This window comes from Theropithecus gelada, chromosome 13, assembly GCF_003255815.1.
Source record: "Theropithecus gelada isolate Dixy chromosome 13, Tgel_1.0, whole genome shotgun sequence".
NCBI classification, from domain to species: domain Eukaryota; kingdom Metazoa; phylum Chordata; class Mammalia; order Primates; family Cercopithecidae; genus Theropithecus; species Theropithecus gelada.
In genome coordinates this window covers 3,767,881-3,778,976 of record NC_037681.1, presented here as the reverse complement: position 1 = coordinate 3,778,976, position 11,096 = coordinate 3,767,881, and the positions used below count along the sequence as shown (strand labels likewise).

Below are 11,096 nucleotides of genomic sequence, written 5' to 3'. Positions count from 1 at the left end.
CCTTCCAAGTATGGCTTCAGTCTGAGAAATGCTCTCTGCAGATGGAGGCACCAGGAGGAGCATCTAGGGCAGCCCAGCTTCACACATCTGCTTCCCTGGGGGGTTTAGGTTATGACTTGTAACACTGGGCAAGGGGAACTATTCTCCTGTTGACAGTAATAAGTTGCAACCTCGTCAGGCTGAATGTTGTTCATGGGGAGAGTGAAATCTGTCCCAGATCCACCATTGAACTGTTCAGAATATCATGGTGACATGCATTTGCATATTAAAGAGCCAAGGTGGAAGGGCCAGGTTTTTCGCAGGCTATATAAATAATAAACCTGGTCAAACCAATCCCCTGGGCCCTATGCAAACCAGAAACTGCCTCCTCCAGCATCCCAATATAAGCAACCACTTTCCCACCATACACGGGGTTTCTCTTTATTCAAATTCCCCCTCCCTCTGTCTCTGTATGGGGGAGCTGTTTTTTCTTCCTTCTTTCTTGCCTAATAAACTGTCAGCTCCTTAAAAGCACTTGATGTGCATCTCTGCCATTTTATCTAAACCGGCACAAAACAAAGGACCTGGGCCCCTCCAGTCATCAGAGCCATATCATTTTGGTGCATGGGCAGGGAATTCATTCATTGGAGCAGTGAGTATGGAGCAAATCTCAGCCTCAAATCTGTCCTTCAATCTCAGGGCTGTTCTTCCAGCTATCCTGTCAAAAAACTTTCTTTCCTTCTTTCTCTATCTGTGGCCTCTTATTCTCTCTGTGTGTGTCAAATATACAGGAATTTTTACAGCCTAGGGAAGTAATCCTGTTAGGCAACAGGAAATGCTTTAGACTAGACTTATAGGTCAGGAAAATGCCATTGCAGTCTTCTAGGAACAGAGTTCTTCTCCCCTTTTTCCCACAGTGAGGTTACTCGCTACTAACGCTGGTGAGTACATGGCATTTCATGTGCTCAACTAAGAGCGCCCCCTAGTGGAAATAGAAATTCTCTTTATGAGACTCATTGCTGGTTCTCTGCAGTGCATTGCAGGTTCACAACTTACTCATTTTGTGCTTTTCTACTGCTGCTTCTGTGGACGGGAGAGCTCTGCTTTCAACATAGAAGTAAAATGTCTTCTGCAGCCAGATTTTAGTCCCGATATTGTCCCATCAGTAGAAAAATGACCGCTCGGTTCCTACGGTCTTTTAAGTTGCCTATTCTGTCTCCGATTAAGATAGTTCTTAATTAGTAAGGGGATTTTAAGTTCAGAAGTTACCTGGAACCATCTTTTTGAAGGGTAAGTGCTTTAGCATGGGCCATAATAGCAGGCAGTCTAGCACATTAAAGGACCCTTGCCCAAAGGCAACACAGTCTCTCTAGAGATTCGTTTTTCAGGGAGCCAGGCCAATCACACAGGTTCGGGAAGTCAAAGGGAAATCACACAAGGTGGATAAGCTAAGGTTGCGTGGGTAAGCATGGTTGGTCCCATCGCTTAGTTCATCCAGTTTCATCATTTGGGGGGGGACCATGTCTTCAACTATGGGCAGCACATTTAACATGGTTCCAGGACTCAGAAACCAGGGAGGGAAAACAGCCAAAGGACACTCCCTGTCTTCTCCTCCATCCTGGGTCATACAGAAAGAAAGGAGACTGAAAGAACACTTTTATTCTCACTTCTTGATTATCTTCAACTTGCACCCCTCTGGAGTGCACTCTAAAGCACTGTAACTTCCTTAATCTCGGGACTTTGAAGAGAAAAGTGACTCATTTTCTGTTGCACAAGGGCATGGCATTTTTACTAAACTTTAAAAGCATTATAAGATCAAGCCAACTCTGTTTTCATTACAATTGGCTTCCTTCAGGAGAATTTGCCTTTAGGCAGATAAAGAAGATTTAGGAAAATCCCCTTTGTATATTTGCTGTTTTCTAAGTGCCTTCAGTTTAAAGTAATCATCATACCAATGCAGCATATCTTGAGACGTTATTTCCCAGATTCCTTCACTTACAACCAACCTGCTGGGAAACAATGTTTTAGAGGGATGCAGCTCTAGATTGAAAGTACATGTGTTTTGTTTCGTTTTCTTTTTCCTGGATGGATGTAGTAGTCCCTGTCTGCACCCTAGGCCTTTCTCCTTCATGTATTTCAGCTGACTTTCAATGGCCGTCTCTGACCCTCACTGCTCACCCTGAAGCTGGGGAAGGCAGCTCTGCCCACATGTATAGCAGAGCACAGGGCTTGGAATGAGCATCTTTTAGGACAATGCTATGGTTTCACTGTGTCTCCCCAAACCCGTCTGGTGTTAACTTAATCCATAATACAACAGAACTGAGAGGTAGGGCCTAATGGAAAGTGTTTAATTCGTGACAACCCTTCCTTATGAATGGATTAATGCCCTCTGTAAATTGGGCTCATGTTATCAAACTCAGCTACTTCCCTGGCATAGTAAGACCAGAAATTCACACTGAGTTTGTAGCAGTAGAAAGGAAGGCATTTATTTGCAGAACTTTAAGCAAAGAGGACCAGACAGCTAACACTTAAATCCTGACCTCACTGATGGCATGCAGGTAAGGGTTTTTTAAGGCAGGGGCAATTTCAGAAAAGCAGAAATTACAGGCAAAATCATAAACCAACACATAGACATTACACATTGGTTTTGGCCTAAAAGAGTTACTATGAAGCAGCAGGATGTCTTACAGGTCATGAGTAGATTCAAAGGCTTTCTGATTTGCAATTGGTTAAGGAAGAGAAGCTTTGTTTTTAAAAAACTAGAGTCAGCACTTCAAGCTATACTGCAAGGCTACAGTAACCAAAACAGCATGGTACTGGTACCAAAACAGAGATATAGACCAATGGAACAGAACAGAGGCCTCAGAAGTAACACTACACATCTACAACCATCTGATCTTTCACAAACCTGACAAAAACAAGAAATGGGGAAAGTATTCCCTATTTAATAAATGGTGCTGGGAAAACTGGCTGGCCATATGTAGAAAGTTGAAACTGAATCCCTTCCTTACATCTTATACAAAAATTAATTCAAGATGGATTAAAGACTTAAATGTTAGACCTAAAGCCATAAAACCCTAGAAGAAAACCTAGGCAATGGCATTCAGGACATAGGCATGGGCAAGGACTTCATGACCAAAACACCAAAAGCAACAGCAACCAAAGCCAAAATAGACAAATGGGATCTAATTAAACTAAAGACCTTCTGCACAGCAGAAGAAACTACCATTAGAGTGAACAGGCAACCTACAGAATGGGAGAAAATGTTTGCAATGTACCCATCTGACAAAGGGCTAATATCCATAATCTACAAGGAACTTAAACAAATTTACAAGAAAAAATCAAACAACCCCATCAAAAAGTGGGCAAAGGATATGAACAGATACTTTTCAAAGAAGACATTTATGCAGCCAACAGACACATGAAAAAATGCTCATCATCACTCACCATCAGAGAAATGCAAATCAAAACCACAATGAGATATCATCTCACACCAGTTAGAATGGCGATCATTAAAAAGTCAGGAATCAACAGGTGCTGCAGAGGATGTGGAGAAATAGGAACACTTTTACACTGTTGGTGGGATTGTAAACTAGTTCAACCATTGTAGAAGACAGTGTGGCAATTCCTCAAGGTTCTAGAACTAGAAATACCATTTGAACCAGAGATCCCATTACTGGGTATATACCCAAAGGATTATAAATCATGCTCCTATAAAAACACATGGACATGTATGTTTATTGTGGCACTATTCACAATAGCAAAGACTTGGAATCAACCCAAATGTCCATCAGTGACAGACTGGATTAAGAAAATGTGGCACATATACACCATGGAATACTATGGAGCCATAAAAAACGAGTTCATGTCCTTTGCAAGGACATGGATGAAGCTGGAAACCATCATTCTGAGCAAACTATTGCAAGGACAGAAAACCAAACACCGCATGTTCTCACTTATAGGTGGGAATTGAACAATGAGAACACCTGGACACAGGGTGGGGAACATCACACACCGGGGCCTGTCGTCAAGTGCAGGGAGCAGGGAGGGATAGCATTAGGAGAAATACCCAATGTAAATGATGAGTTAATGGGTGCAGCAAACCAACACAGCACATGTATACATATGTAACAAACCTGCATGTTATGCATGTGTACCCTAGAACTTAAAGTATTAAAAAAAAATAAAAATTTTAAAAAATAAAAAAAAAATTGGGAGGTCATGAGAAAAGAGTGTTAGCTCTGGCCCATAGGTATGACCTTCTCCTGGCCCCTCAAGAAGAAATTTAGAATAAAGAACTGTGGTCTTCCATTCCCCCTATGTGAGGTCTATGTGCTGGCAGATTCATTTGGAGTTGTGATTTCTAAAAATCAACTCAAAATCATATGTTAATATATTCTCTTTAGTTTCTATAGGGGACCAAAACATACTGAGATTCTAGGGTCTTTGACTATTTGTTTTAGTCAAACAAATAGTCAAAGACTTCTTGCTTATCAAGTTCCATATTTACTTCTCAAGGTTAGCTAGGTGCCTAGAATTTCCCTTGGAGTGATTCAAGATTTTTTTCACTCCCATACATGAGGAGGACCCACAAGTCACTAATAGGGCATCCCTGCTTTGTCTCACTTGTATAAGTGAGTTCTCTCTCTCTCTTCTGCTCTTCTGTCATGCCAGGACATGACCTTCCTTCCCTCAGGAAGACTCAGTGTTCAAGATGCCATCTTGAAAGCACAGAAACTAGACCCTGACCTTCCTCAATCTTAGACTCTCCATCCTCCATAAGTGTGAGAGGATAATTTTCTGTTATTTATCAATTACCAAGTCTCAGGTATTCTGTTACAGCCATGCAAAATAGAAAAAGACAGACACCCTTCAATTAGTGGTAACAGAAGGAAGTAGATACATACTCCACTTCCCTCTGCTGCAGGTGGAATAGCCCAGAGGCATTTTCCCCATATTTCCACATGGGATGGAGCTTCAGTCATCCTGAGAGTTAGGTGTCTTTTTGAGGTGACTTACCGTCCATCTTCTAGTTCCTGCCTCACTTTCCTCCTTCCCTCCCAGCATAAATATGCTGCCTGCACAGAAACCCCACTCACTGGTGGACCCAACTTAAGACACTTAAGACAGTGGAAAAAATACCATTTCTTGGGTGAGGGGTATCTCTGCTCTGAATTCTTATCCATTTTCTCTTTTCAATGCATAAAAAAATTCGAGAAACACTTAATTCCCTATTAACATTCTATCCTAGATTTGATTTATACAGTAATCCCTTTCTTCTGACTCACAAAATAAAAGGAGCCTCTAGCAATAGCTAGGTACCATGAAGTCCACATTAGAGGCAGCCTAATAACTATCCTCCACTTTTAAAGCCCAAGTCTCAAACGTTTTCAAGATTTCTTGTCTAATAAAGTACCTTGTGAGTTTTCATTCTATTTTAGGAATGGACAGTTTTAGGGATTATAAAAGTTGTCTTGGGGATAAATAAACCACCCCCCACTCCTAAGGACATTTGTGACCTAAGGAAATGGCTCCATTGTCTGGGGATATACCTGTGTTTCTTTGTCTTGGGCCGAGAAAGAATTCAAGAAATGGACACACATGAGGAATGGGTTTAGGAGTGGAAAGTTTAATAGACAAAAAAGAAGAGAGAGAGAGAAAGCTTCCTCATGCTGAGAAAGCAGATTGTCCAAGAGAGGGTTTCTGGGTTTGGGGTGGAATGCAATCAATTTTGTACAGAGGCTTGAGGAGACCGTGATTGACTTGCTTAGGGCCCAGGGGATTGGTTTGACCAGGTGTGCCATTTCCATAGCCTGCAAAAAGACTGCCCCTACCACCCTAATCTTTTATTATGCAAATGTTGCTTCTATGTGGTGGTTGCCATGACACTCACACACATGGTGACAAGGAAAAGGGAGCAGGAGTCACCATATTGAATGTACCTGGCCTGCAGCTTAACTTTTCAGGCTTCTTTCTGTTAGAAAAGAAATGATTTGGGGCTACTTTTTATTAAAGGAAAATTCCTCTGAAAACTCTTCTACCCTTCCTAGCTGCCTAGAATTAATTTCTCAACAACTCCTGTATTACTAATATCTGGAACCTATGAATGTTACCTTAGATGTCAAAAGGAACTTGGCGGGTGTAATTAAGCGAAGGATTTTGAGGTCAAGAGAGTATCCTAGATTATCTGGGAGACCAGTAAAATCACAAGAGGTCTTATAATACTGAGGGAGGAGGTTCACAGTCAGAGAGGAACTGGGACAATGGAGAGGAAGGCTGGAGTGATGGAGGAAAGGGCCACAGAGCCAGAAATGGGGAGGCATCTTGAAGATAAAAAGTCTGGTATCAGTTTCTCTCCCCTGGAGCCTCCAGAAGGAATATAGCCCTACTGTCTCCTTGGTTTCAGCTTGATGAAATTTCTGACCTCAGAAATATAAGATAATAAAGTGGGGTTGTGTTGCAGCCAGCAAGGTCATGGTAATTTGTTCCAGCAGCAACAGGAAGCTAATATAACAGAAAGAGATGTATTTTATCTCCTGAATGCATGGTTGTCCTCTGTTCTCCCAAATATTTCCACCTTTTGCAATCATTTGGTGTAAATTTTGATGAGAGACAAAGGACTTATTATTGTCAGGGGAGGCAGTGTCAGGCCTCTGCGCCCAAGCCAAGCCATCACATCCCCTGTGACTTGCAAGTCCGCCCAGATGGCCTGAAGTAACTGAAGAATCACAAAAGAAGTGAAAATGCCCTGCCTCGCCTTAACTGATGACATTCCACCACAAAAGAAGTGAAAATGGCCAGTCCTTGCCTTAAGTGATGACATTACCTTGTGAAAGTCCTTTTCCTGGCTCATCCTGGCTCAAAAATCTCCCCCACTGAGCACCTTGTGACCCCCACTCCTGCCCACCAGAGAACAACCCCTCTTTGACTGTAATTTTCCTTTACCTACCCAAATCCTATAAAACAGCCCCACCCTTATCTCCCTTCGCTGACTCTCTTTTCGGACTCAGCCCGCCTGCACCCAGGTGATTAAAAAGCTTTATTGCTCACACAAAGCCTGTTTGGTGGTCTCTTCACACAGACGCGCATGACAGGTAGCACCAGAATTCTTCTAAGGCAGAACATCTCTTGGGTCAAATCTCTAGATTGTCTCTTGTACAGCCTGAGTATCTGAGAGCCAAGGGGTCACTTCTCACAGCACAGCACATGAGAGAAGGATTGTTGATTTGCTTGTTTTCATATTAGGAGGGAAGTTAGACTTGCAGGACATAATCTGAGAGGAAAAGATTGAGTCAGAGAGATTGGAAGGGAAAGAGGAGATGGGGAGGTGATCAGAGGAAAGGAAGACGTGTCCCTGCTCCCACATCTAAAATAAAGTCATTTACAGTTTGCAAAGCCTTTGAGAGAATTGTGTTTTGGAGAAAAACTGCAGAAGGGGCTAATTTAAGATTAGGGTCAGCATGGCATGAGACATAAGCAATAGGGAGCTGTGAATTTCACCGTCTTTATGGTTTCCTCACACTTATAGGCCACGAACTCATCTATGGGACTACAGAGGCCACATAAAAGGAACATACTAAGGTCAGACACACCTGGGTTCAAACCCCAGCCCCTGTACATGATGACCATATGACTTTGGGGCACACCTCCCGTGAGCTCTACCCCAGTTCTCCTTCCTTCCTTCCTTCCTTCCTTCCTTCCTTCCTTCCTTCCTTCCTTCCTTCCTTCCTTCCTTCCTTCCTTTCTTTCTTTCTTTCTTTCTTTCTTTCTTTCTTTCTTTCTTTCTTTCTTTCTTTCTTTCTTTCTTTCTTTCTTTCTTCAGACTGAGTCTCACTGTTGTCGCCCCAGCTTGGGTGCAATGGTGCGATCTTGGCTCACTGCAACCTCCACCTCTTGGGTTCCAGCAATTCTCCTGCCTCAGCATCCTGAGTAGTTGAGACTACAGGTGCCCATCACCACATGTGGCTAATTTTTGTATTTTTAGTAGAGACGAGGTTTCACCATATTGGCCACACTGGTCTCAAACTCCTGACCTCAGGTGATCCACCTGCCTTGGCCTCCCAAAGTGCTGGGATTACAGGCATGAGTCACCACGCCCTGCCCCCAGTTTTCCTTTTATGCACCACTGAATATCACAGAATTAAAGCCTATGTAAGATATTGTTACAGGTAATTAGATAGGCATGAGTGGGGCAGGAGGGGGCTCCCCACCCCCTGTGTTCTAGGACTGTAATTGCCAGGAATGTCAGGCGATCATCAGGTGAAGGTTCAACGATTGTCACACTGCCTCTCTAAAACTGATAATGTGGCAGCCTTAGCCAGAGAGAGACAAGCTCTTGTGGATCCACAACTGTTAACATTAAGGTGTTAATTAAATGCAGGCCAAGGAGAAGCAAAAAGGGCTTCCAGTAAAATCTCAGATATTGGGTGAGTGAGCCTGGGCATGCAGATTAAGAGACAAAATGGTGGAGTATGACCTTCCAGGACACTTCACCAGAAAAGGGAGGAAAGCCTCAGATGGGCATGCCTACAGCTTCCTGAACACACTGCGCATGCTCAATCCCCACAGGTAAGGAGGGTGCTGGGAAAGCGGGCAGCCCACCCTAAAAGAAGAATCACAGGAAAGGGGTGCAAGGTAGCAGCCTAGGATCACATTAAACATCGCACTTGTTCTAAAGACTTTTTAATAAACTTTAATGAACTTGCTGAACTCCTTCCTGGTCTTGCTACTCACACTTGTCTTCTCTTCCTGCATTCTGTAGTAGTAGTTAAGCTCCCAATGCATGTATTCGTCTTTATTTGAGGGATTCAGTCTTATTTATTTCTGCATACATCTTGCCATCCGTATTTTAAGCCCAACAGAAATGACATTTTGAAATTCTAATTGCACTTGCCATAGAATCCATTACCTTGGAATAAACAATCATTTCAAATACACTTTAAACTCTGAGCCTGAAGCAAGATCTTGCTGAGTTGCTTCAATCATTATTTGTTGTGTATCACATCTTCTTATGACATGTAACTGACATGACTCACTATTAGTTAATGTAAACGTAGAGCATTATTTTAAATGAAATCTACTGAAAGCACAACTTTTCTATGCATTTACAATGAATATACAGGTTTCAGATTAATTTATAGGTAACCAAAATGTGATGTGAAAATCATGCTTTTTTAAATATTCTTTGAAACATTTTCTTATGACAACATCATACCAAATTTGCCATGTCTAAAATAGTGCTTTGGTTGAATACTTTTAAAATTTCAGAACTTGAGAGATTAAAATATCTCATATAATCCTGCCTTTCTCTTGCCGTATGTAATATGCAGTTTATATTCTCCATCTCTCAGTTTCTGCTGTTGATTTTGAAAGTTCACCTTTGGAATGGCAGGTACTTCCCTTTCTTCTCTTTTCTCATAATTGAGAAAAAACAAAGCCTTTTCGCATTAGGATCTTACATCTGCCATGGTTATCTGCCAAAGTCTATGAATAATCAAAAATCAAACATTTTTTACTAATCAGTCTTAGCCGTACCCCCTGAAGATAGCTTACATCTACACTGGCGAGGGTAGTTTAGTGAGAGTCGTAAAGGAAACGGCAAGCTGGGAAAGTGAGGTAATACCAATGTCCCAATATGGCCAAGCGTTATCTTACATAAAATAAACTTCAAACAGGTCATTTCCAACATGAATTCCACTTTGTGTGGCCACTATCTGCTACCATGGTCTTGTTCTCTCTACTAAATGTACTTGACAAATGTATGCAAGACAGGGAGGCTGAAAATAAACTTTTCCTCACTCTCCCTTCATCATAGCCTGTCACTCCCACAGCACATGGCCACCTGATTTCTCCTAAGGCTGATTCAGTTCCCAGGCTGTGTCAGCTGATGGGGCCTTAACATGTGGGACCTGAGTTGCAGTGTAGGCGCTCAGCAACCAGATTCCTCAGTAGCAAACTCTGTCCTTGAGATCTCTGACATCCTACTGAGAATTCTGCAGACTCGGAGAAACTGCTGAGCTGCTCCAGGGCAAGTAGTGCATGTGAGCAGCTGGGTCGCTCCAACAGGGAGGTTTCTGTTTAGGGCTGTAGCACTGTGGGAGGAATTTGTAGATGATGCACGCAGTAATAAACACCAAAATCCTCTGCCTCCTGGCTGATTTTCAGCATGAAATCAGTGCCTGACCCACTGCCACTGAACCTGTCTGGGACTCCAGAGGCCCTGTTGGAAACCAAATAGATCAGAAGCCATGGAGGCTGGCCTGGCTTCTGCAAGAATCAATACAAATCAGTGTTTTCATTACTATGCAGGAGGCTGCGACTAGACCGCAGGACATGGAGGCCGGCTCTCCAGGGGTGATGGACAGGGAGAGAAGAGTCTGGGTCATCACAGTATCCCCACTGGATCCTGAAATGATGAGAGAAAAGTGCAAGAATTATGTACAATTTTCATGATTTCCGTTATGATATTGATTTAATCTTTTATTTTTTTTAATTTTGACTTGTGTCATCAAAAATGGACTTTCTAAAATGAACCCATTATTTACTAGGCACAAGGGATCTCTATACGTTTTCAAGATCTTACTCAGAGCACTGGTCATTGTTCCTTTTAGGTGGTTCCTAATTACTCACAGGGCAAATAATAAACTCCCTTCCCTGGAGTATAGACCATATGCCTCTAACTCATGGTTGGTATAAACATAGCAAGCTGCAGGACCCCCAGAGCTCACCCTCCCACCCCATTCTCCTCCCTCATCTCCTTCTGTCTTTACCAGGGACCCAGAGCACCAGCAGCCCAAGGAGCTGAACAGGGAGCCTCATTGTGAGGAGGTGAAATGAGGAGTCCTGATAGGCAAAGGTAAGGTTAGAGCTGAGCTTTTATCTCAGACTCATAAGGGAAGGTCTTCCCTAGGGGACAAAATGCAAATAACCTGGTGGGTCCAGTGGTGTGGAAAGAGCCAATGGTGGGGGAGTATGTTTCTTTTATGAGCAATGCGATACAAAATGTCCCTTGGAGAAAAACAAATATAAATAAAGTCAACTTTGCCTGTAGTCAAGGAAAGATAAATCTGACAGGGAAAGTTGGGGTCTTGGGCAGGGATACACGTGTAGCACATGAC

The 11,096-nt window shown here is 42.6% G+C and overlaps 1 pseudogene; it reads right to left on the bottom strand.

Moving 5' to 3' along the window:
- Window positions 1–10,056: 10,056 nt before the first annotated feature.
- On the bottom strand, window positions 10,057–10,797 carry LOC112605316 (annotated as a pseudogene).
- Between the last annotated feature and the right edge of the window lie 299 nt (window positions 10,798–11,096).